The 9,433-nt window shown below is 39.3% G+C and overlaps 1 protein-coding gene across 3 annotated transcripts in view; it reads left to right on the top strand.

Annotated features, from left to right (window-relative positions):
* Window positions 1–9,433, top strand: part of SH3KBP1 (SH3 domain containing kinase binding protein 1) — a 267,401-nt gene that overhangs the window by 113,197 nt on the left and 144,771 nt on the right. The window contains exon 1 of one of the 3 annotated variants that reach the window (XM_023532335.1): window positions 1,278–1,377. The exons of the other annotated variants lie outside the window; for them this stretch is intronic. The gene's annotated coding sequence lies outside the window, so the exon portion shown is untranslated. Of the gene's footprint in view, window positions 1–1,277; window positions 1,378–9,433 lie in introns of those variants that run through there. 3 annotated transcript variants of the gene reach the window in all.

Raw genomic sequence — 9,433 nt, 5'->3', positions numbered from 1 at the left:
TCTGTTCTTCCTTAGTGAGGTTCAGGCAGAGAAAAATGGAACAGAGAGAACTAGGCCACTGGCTTTTGAAAAATATTGACCAGTGAGCACGTCAGATGTAGCAAAGACCTTCCTCTTTGTATGATATTCTGCTGTGTGGGGGCCTTAATGTGACCTGTGATCACTCCTGCAGGGATTTGCTTTCTCAGGGAAAAGATTAGAAAAAAGAAAAGAATCCCTGTAGGCAGTATCCAGAAATAAAGTAAGCATTTCTAAATGTGTTTCCTTGAAGTTGATGAGCCTTTTGGTTTTATAGGCCATGTGGTGGCACGATGTGAGGTGGTCAGCCTTGAGTGACAAACTTCTGAGCAATGCTGGTCTCAGTTGCTCTCTCCTGGTCACTTCTCTCCCCAGCTTGGGCCTCCATTGCTGTCTTCTGTCTGTCTGCCTCCCCCACCCCCCGTCATACATACCACATGAATGTTCTTTCTCCCCACAATGCATGTCTGTGGTGTGGATAGTTGTGTCTGTATTTGAACCAGTTCTAAGTCGGGGACTCCTACTTGGGCCACACTGGGTGAGTGAGGTGCTATAATCTTGAGTATTTTCTGATCAAGTGAAGTGTGGCCCTGGCTTTTATCTTAATTTGCCTGGGTTAGTTCTGTGTAAGCAGCCAGGCATCCTGCTAGTAGGTCTCCTGGGAACAGAGAGAAGAGGACAGAAGTGGATTTGTTGAGCCTCTGTAGGGGGTTTGACATGGCACCAAGAGCAGGCTGAAATCTAATCAGCCTTTGCTTATCAGGCCTGAGTTCCAGCATGTTGAAAGGGTGATGATTAGTGAGAAAAAAGCCAGGATACTTTATCTTTTCTTTTGCACATTGGGGAAAAATTTCCTCTGCCTTGCTGGTATTAGAAGCAGACCATTCTTTTTACTCTACCACATCAGCTTTCATTAAAAAGCAGCAGCAGCAAATAGAAAGCCCCATCCATGGAAAACCGTTTAAGGCAACACTGTGCTCCAGCGCTTCGGGGTGGGGTTTTTCCTTTTGCACCAAGGGATCGGTTTCTCATATCCATGCCTTTTTGACCCAGCAGCTTTTAAAAGAACAAGAAGCATTGCTCTGCTTTCTACTGCCTCTCTCTGAGAGACCAGGGCTGCCGTGCCTCTAGCCATGTCCCAGAGAGCATATTTGAGACAAGTCAGCTTAATTTGCCTGCATGCCTAGGAATCCTCTCTTTAAAATCTAATTTCGAGAGAAGAGCTGTATCTAAATATTTTGCTTTTCCCATTCAGGCGAGCGACGGAGGCGCCGGTGCCAGGTGGCATTCAGCTACCTGCCCCAGAATGATGATGAGCTTGAGCTGAAAGTTGGCGACATCATAGAGGTGGTGGGAGAGGTAAGTGCGCCAGGCAGGTGGGTGTGGTGGCCTTGTGCGGGCTGTCAGAACCCACCCATGGCTGGTTGGCCTTGCTGTGGTGGACGTTAAAATTCAAAGAGATCTTAGATATCATCTAGTTGAGTCTCTTCTCAGAGGAAATGGGGCCCCAAAGAGAAATGCTGCCAAGCCCATTGGAGGTAGATGCAGGGCCATTTAAAACCATTGTCTTTCTAATGCAGCATACTGGATACCTCTGAAATGCCAACCCAGTGCCACAGCTTTTCTCCTCTGCTTCAATTGCTAGTAGACTCTGAGTATCCAGAAGTGCCCCTGATCGATCTCTAGAGGATGGATTCAGTATTCATCATGGGGAACACTGTGGATTCAGAGAGAAGAGAAAACAAGTGATGTTTATAGAAGACCTGGCATGTGACAGGCGTGACAAGGTTCTTTATGCATTGGCCCATTGACCCATCACAACCACTTTATTTCGTAGATGAGGTAAGAGGCTCAAGAGACTCTAGAAGAGGCAGGGCTGAAGGTTGAATCCTGGTCCACCTGGCTGGAGAGACTGTGCTTTCCACTGTACCACATTCCCTGCTCCTGCTTGGTCCTGGCACTCAGAGTCAGCCCTGCTGGCGAAGTGTTCCATCAGACACTGACATGTTTCTCAGGCCCCACTCCCTTAGGCCTGGGAGATCCTGAGCTTCGGACTTAGAACCTGATTATTTATTCTCAGTCAACACACACATCTGTGTATAGAAATACAAGTTTCTGATTGCTTTGGTTTCCTGAATGCCAGTCGACCTTACAGGAATCCATGAATTACAAAAAGGAAGGTAGAAGTCAAGGAGGAGATTAAGTGAACTATTACGTGAGTGAAGTGTCAGGACTGGTACTAGATTTCCCAGTTCTCGGGTAAACATAGAGTGAGCATGTGTCAAAACTTTATTTAACTCATTAATGAGGGAATCTTACCATCTATAAGATGGTAAGGCTGGCTCAAAGGAAATTGTGAAAGAGCATAGTATTTGTAATGACTGAAAGTAGAATACTTAATTAAGATTGCTAAATTAAATGCAAAACTACATGGTATCCTATACAGGATAATAAAGCTGTAATCTCTGAGGTCATCTTTTCTAGGGGCTAAATCACTTACATCTCTGCCGGTCAAAATTTATTTTCATTGCTGCCTGATAAGAATCATTTGCATCGCTTTTAGTTTTCTACCAGTTAACATCCACACTAACAGAGTTGTAAATTAACCTCACACATAGTAAATATTGTGTCAAAGATATATGTCCCTAGAGAATTCGTTAATAGGATTCTTGGTGTGGTGCTGGGAAGACATGAAGTAACTCCTATTTCCCAGTTTGGGATAATAATAATTTATATTAATTTGTCATTCATTTATCACTTCTTTTTATCCCTGGTACCAGGCAACACACATAGGAGACATTTGTTGAAAGTTGAACGAGTGAAAACTGAATGGACAACAGAGTAGAACATTAATGCCAATGGCAGAAGGACAAATTTCTTAAGAAACCATGAAAGAAATTCCAGAGGGAAAAATAATGTGTGACTGATAAAAAGTTTTGATATGATTCAGTGTGAATTTAAACAGAGAACAACAAACAGGAAAAAGTTACAATAAATTATGATGAAAAATTATTATCTATATAACATGAAAAGATATTAGGAAGCTACTATAAAATGATAGATGATAGATAAGTCTGCCGTAGACATAAATCCCACAAGGGGAAATAAAAAACTATGAGAAAATATTCTGCCCTGCTATTAAATAAATAAATACAAATTAAGACAATAATGAGTATCTGCTTTTGAAAATCCTAAGAAACTATTTAGTGATAAGATTGTTGGCAAGGCTTAGAAGAAGTGGTGACTTTATTTATCTTTATGATCCTAATATGAAGCTATTTAGCAAGGTATGTCAAGAGCTATAAAAATCTGAATTAATACCCTTCGACTCAGTAATCTCACTCCTAGACAGAAAATGGTTAACAGAAAAAAATATGTGAAACATGTTGCAGCAATGGTTGTGATAATGAAAAATAATTAAAGGAATAGTTTTGTGAATTAAGTTATATTATCTAGCTAGAAGATTGTGAAGCCATTAAAATGGTAAACACAGAGGCTTTTAAATCTGTATTTATTACAATACCATGCATTGTAATTATCTGTTATATTCTGCCAATCTGAGAGCTCTTTAACAGGAGGGATCTGGTTTTTATCTTTATATTCGTGGTATCTGGAATAGTGCCTAAAACCAAATATGTACCTTAATAAAAGCTTGATTAATAAAGTAAATGAATAAATGAAAGTACGAAAAGATTTTTTTTTGCAAAATAACAGATTAGAACTCAAAATTGCATATATAGAAGGATGTAGTCATGTAAAATATATCACCGTGCACATGAGTAAAGACTGAAAGAGAACAAGAATCGAAAATGGCTGTCATAGATGAATTTTCCTTTAATGTTGTAATTATGCTTTAAGAAATACAAATCCAGATGAGGAAAATTATTAATTAATTTCTGGTAAGTATTGCTCACTCTCACCTACCTGTTGGCTGTAGGGAAAGCGATCATGAATGGCTAAGGAAGAGTGATTGGAGGGCCGTTAATCTCCTAGCCTAGATGACATGGAAGTTCACCACCTTCTACAAGACCGGTTTCCTTTCCACTCACTGCTAGTTCAATACTAGGCTTCATTCTTGGCTTTCTTCAAATAGGAAAAAAAATAACTTTGCAGCCTGTGATATTTATGTAGAACAAAATGTAAAAGTTGGCTTTTTAATTCATATTTAAAAAATTATGTCATCAAAAATTAATTTACCTATTCTGATTTTCTTGTAATATTGTGGATTTGAGGCCATTTCACTGTATAATATAAAATCTGCCCCTTTCTCTTATAATGGATGTGGTATAAATGCCAATGGGTGGCTAGTCTCTAATTCCACTGGAAACTAAAAGCAAAATAAATAAGAATTCTGAATAAACAAAAACACTTAAATCACAGGGACTGATTGAGGTAAAACCATAGCAATGCTTTATAATACTGTAGGATCTATCTATTGGTCAATAAAAATATAACATGTTATGTGTATATATACATATTACATGTTATAGTCTTATTAATTGATGAATAGATTAAATCTGCAGTAGTGCAAAGCTATACACACACAAATGCACACTCTCTGCAGCAATTGGAATATGTAATCCTTCTAAAATTCTGCAGTCCGACACCCTCAGTCTCTTTTTGTTCTCTTGTCCACATCTAATTTGGCAGCACTTTTTTAACCTTCAAATCGTTAACATTATTCGTTCATACCAGTAACTCTTCCTTTTCACACTTACATATTTTTGAGCTATTTAACCAATTGTGGGCTAACAATGAGAACAACAGGCTTAAGTTGTCTGCTCCTACCCTCATCAGGCAGGAGTCGACTACTAGCCTCAAGTATGCAGCCTGGATAGGCCTCTGCAATGTGGCCTTGAGAAGGAATGGAGAGCATGAGGTGATCCAGGGGTGAGTGGAGTTGGTGAAGTGAAGTTGCTCAAGAAAGTGCTCACCATGCTTCTGCCTCCTCATTGGCAAGCACTGGCTCTGCTCTCATCATTAGATTCATTGTTGTGAACCTAAAGGAACCGGGTTGCCAATTTGAAAGGAAAAAACAGCAAGCTGAATACCTGGATAGATATTTTTAAAGAAATCATTGTAAATACACACCTGTGTCATTTTTCTCCAGAGTAGAAAGGACTGATAAATGCAGGTGAAGTTCTGATTATAAAAAAAAAGAGAGATGGCATATGGGCATCGTTACCAGAAGAAATGGCATTTGAAGACCTCTAGAGCAGCAGTCCCCAACCTTTTTGGCACCAGGGACCGGTGCTACTGCGAGAACCTAATGCTTGATGATCTGAGGCGGAGCTGAGGCGGTGATGCTAGCGCTGGAGAGTGGCTGCAAATACAGATGAAGCTTCACTCCCTCATCTGCTACTCACAGACCCTGGTACCAGTACCAGACCCGAACAGATCACGGACCCTGGTACCAGTACCGGTCCAGAGCCGGGGGTTGGAGACCCCTGCTCTGTATTTTCAAAACTAGTTTGTTGGCTTATTTTTTTTTTAAAGGGCATTGAAACTTTTTTGTTTTCCTGTCTGTGTCATCTAGGAACTACTTTCCTTTTTGTGTTGGATGAGCTCGGTCTCAACCAGTCTGTCTTAGTGGTGACCCAAGGGATGTTCAGAGATTCTTGCTTTTATTTGTTCTTTGCAGTTAGTTTTTGAGGTATTTCTCAGTGGTCCTCAATCAGGCTGGCTGGAGACCAGTGGCATCAGTTTCAGACTTAAAGGCTAATCTGGCCTTGTAGTTTGCAATGAAGTAACTTGCAATTCTGAGAAACTTATGCATATTCCTTCTTGTGCCCATAGCAGGAGATTTGGTTCTCTCAGCTAGAGTTAAATAGGCTGTTGAAGTCCTTCATAACTTTAACTCAATCAGACAACCTTTGTCAGTTTGGATGGGTAGTTGTGATATTGTGATTTATAAGAAATATATGTTTGGTCTTTGCCCTGTTCCCTGCACAGAGCTCCTAAAACCCTTGAAATTTCCTAAGTGAAGAGACTGATCAAGTTTCCTTTTGTTATGTTAATGAGATGACTTTTGGAAGCACCCAAGGATGGGGGCTACTCAGTGAGGGTGAAGAATATTCTTCCTAGAATAGATGACATTTCAACGGAGCATGTGGAAGGTGAGAAAGTATTAAGATACATTCAGCAAGCATGGGCTACAATGTGTAAGGTGCTGGGCTAGTCTGGAGGAAGGAGTACGGGATGTTAGTACAGCCTTGCTCTGAAGTCAGGGGTGACCTATGAGTCTTTGAGGGCAGGTATGGAACATAGAAAGCCAGAGCTGGCAGATAGATGCAAGTTACAGTGTTGTCCACACTGAACTTTTAGAGTAATACCTCATTAAAAGCTTTCTTACATATAGGTCTTCAAAGATCAACACATCCCCATAGACACTTTTCTCACCTGAGAATAGTGACTGGACAAAACATCGGGATCTTGATTTATCAGAAGGGTTACCTTGCTGGCTTGATTTACTGTTTGCTCATATTTTCAAGTTGGAATGATAGTAAGGTCTTAGCATTGAGTCATTTAGGAATTTGGGGGACCTATAGACTAGCCTGTGGCTGTTTTGAAGGATAGGACTTTAAAGCATTGCTGAAGGATGTCTATAAAAGCCCTACCAGAAACCCCTTCCACTATGAAGAAAACCATGGCTATTGCTGTCTTGTTGGGCAGAGTTTGCTTAAGTTTTAAATAGAAATCGTATATATGTTTTCTTAAATCATTTTCCTTTAAATTACCCTATACATTTTTCTTTTGAGGGGCCCTGTCATGTGGAATAGCCTTATTCTCAGGAGAATGGGGAGGGAATAAAAATCAAATTCCTGTGTATATGGAATGTATCAGGTAATCAGACAGTGAACTGCATAGGAATTGGGGGAAAATACAGGCCCAGGCACTTAGGACCTAGATAACATTTGTTTATATTTGGTGCAACCAGTTTTCCATGTCCCCAAATCAACAGAGATCGTTATTTAAAGCAAGTGAAATGGAAGTATTTTAGGTGTTTATGCCTTCAGGAAGTAGTTCCCTTTAAATATTCTTTTTTCATTAATTCCACTAATAGAAAAAGATGTTTTCTAGAAACAATTTGTTTTTTTTTTTCATCAATATCCAAAAGGTAAAACTATGTCTTAGTATAAGGGAATTTTCTGGAATGATAGAAATGCTATGTATGTTGATAGAGATGTGCATTACACGGTATATGCATTTGTGAAAACCGATCAACTTGTACTATTGATCTATGCATTTATATGAATAGTACCTCAATTAAAAAAAACTTTAAAGAACTATCTTAATATTCTTATTATTTTAAAATTTTCTGAATACTTTCCCTTCTCACAGGTAGGAGAAAGTGCTGCTATTGAAATTCTCACTTAATTATTTCTGAATAATTTTTTAAATTGAGATATAATTGACATATGACACTGCATTAGTTTTACATTAGTACAACATGATTTGATACATGTATATATTGAAAAATGATTACCACAATGAATTGAATTAATATCTGTCACCACACATAGTTACAAATATTTTTTCTTGTGATGAGAACTTTGAGATCTATTCTCTTAGCAACTTTCAAATATACAATACAGTATTGTTAGCTGTTGTCACCATGCTGCATGTTATAACCCCAGGATTTATATTTATTTATCTTATAACTGGAAGTTGGCATCTTTTGACCTTCTTCACCCATTTTGCCCACCCTCCACTCCCAGCTTCTGGCAACCACCAATCTGTTTCCTGTATCTATGAGTTTGGTTTTTTTCCTTTAGATTCCACACGTAAGTGAGATCATATAGTATTTGTCTTTCTCTGTCTGACTTATTTCACTTAGCATAATGCCCTCAAGGAACTAGAAAAGAAGAACAAACATAGCCCCAAGTTAGTGGAAGGAAGGAAATAAAGATCAGAACAGAAATAAATAAAACAGACGAAAAAGATAATAGAAAAAATATCAATGAAACCGAAAGCTGGTTTTTTGAAAAGAAAACAAAACAGACAGATCTTTAGCTAGACTCATCGAGAACAAAAGAGGATTCAAATAAAAGTAGAAATGAAAAAGGAGATAAATTGATACCACAGAAATACAAAGGATCAAGGGAGACTGCTATGAATAATTATATGCCAACAAATTGGATACTTAGAAGAAATGGATAAATTCTTAGAAACATACAAGTCTGAATAAAGTTTGAGGAAAATTTTAATAGTGTTAAGGTGTGAGCTTTTCCTTCAAGCTTGATTTGTACATCTTCCTTTCTGGAAAGAATGGTAAAACAGCTCTTAGAACAATGAAGCTGACTTCATTTGCCTGTGTGCCTCTTCCTCCCCCGTGCCTCCCTCACACCTACCCCTCCAGTGTGCTTCTGACTGTAGTTTGGATAAGAAAAGATTAATTGGATACAAAAAATTATAGCAACCCTTAAATGAATTTTTCTGTTTTGCTACTTGTATCTGGAGGTAGACATTAAACTTGGTAAATCTGTTGTTCCCCTTCTCAGTACAGTTGACAAGTAAAACTTCAAGGATGGTAAGTTGAAGATGGAACTGTTCTGAATACCTAAGTACCCCAGACAGCACGGTCATCTTTGCATTCACTTGTCCTCTTTAGTGCTTTATAGATGTAGATAACTTTTGTAAAATTGGGTGGAGGTGGAGGTGTTGCAGTTCACTCAGCTGCTTCCTCAACTTCCAACAGGGCTAAGAGCTCGAAACAACTTCTTTGGGCACTGAACCTACTTAGATGCTGGTGATTGTGAAGACATGGGAATTGTAGGGCACACTGACACAAGCTTTTAAAGTGTTTTTACTGTGTCTTTCTCAAATGCTGCTAGGTATAAGCCACCTTGCTCCCAGCTCTGGGCTGAAGGTGGGGTTCTCTCTTGAGACATACCCATGGGTTCCAGAGCTGGCTGGGTTGGTCACAGAGGGACCTAGGTAGGATGTGTTGTTCTTAGCCTAGAGCCAAGCCCTGCAGAAGGCTGTTGATGTATGTGTGTTGGTGGGGGAGAAGGTGGGCATTTGCCCCCTTTTATTACTTCCCTTGGGGCAGAAATTGTAAGCCCTTGGTAGCATCCATAATCTCTACTTGATTACAAAGGAATGTGGTTCTTTCTCTCTTTTAAATAAAGAAACATAAATATAAGAATGCTTTTTTTCTAAGCAGGGAGGATAAGGCTCTGTGTGTTCCTTTCTTTGTTACAGAAGCTCCTCAAGGACGTTTCTTTGTCCGTTTTGTTCACCAGTCAATCTGTCCTGAGGTCCTAGGGCAGTGTAGTATAGATGCTCATTAAATATTGGTGGGATTGGGTAGAGTACAAAGACCTGGGCATGGCAGTACTTAACTAAGAACAGTGGCCAACATAGTCAGGATCTCTTGTCCCTTTTACTCCTTACAGGAAGGGGAAAATCTTTT

This window comes from Pteropus vampyrus, unplaced genomic scaffold (assembly GCF_000151845.1).
Source record: "Pteropus vampyrus isolate Shadow unplaced genomic scaffold, Pvam_2.0 Scaffold81, whole genome shotgun sequence".
Taxonomy (NCBI): Eukaryota; Metazoa; Chordata; class Mammalia; order Chiroptera; family Pteropodidae; genus Pteropus; species Pteropus vampyrus.
This window is presented reverse-complemented; position numbering and strand designations above follow the sequence as displayed.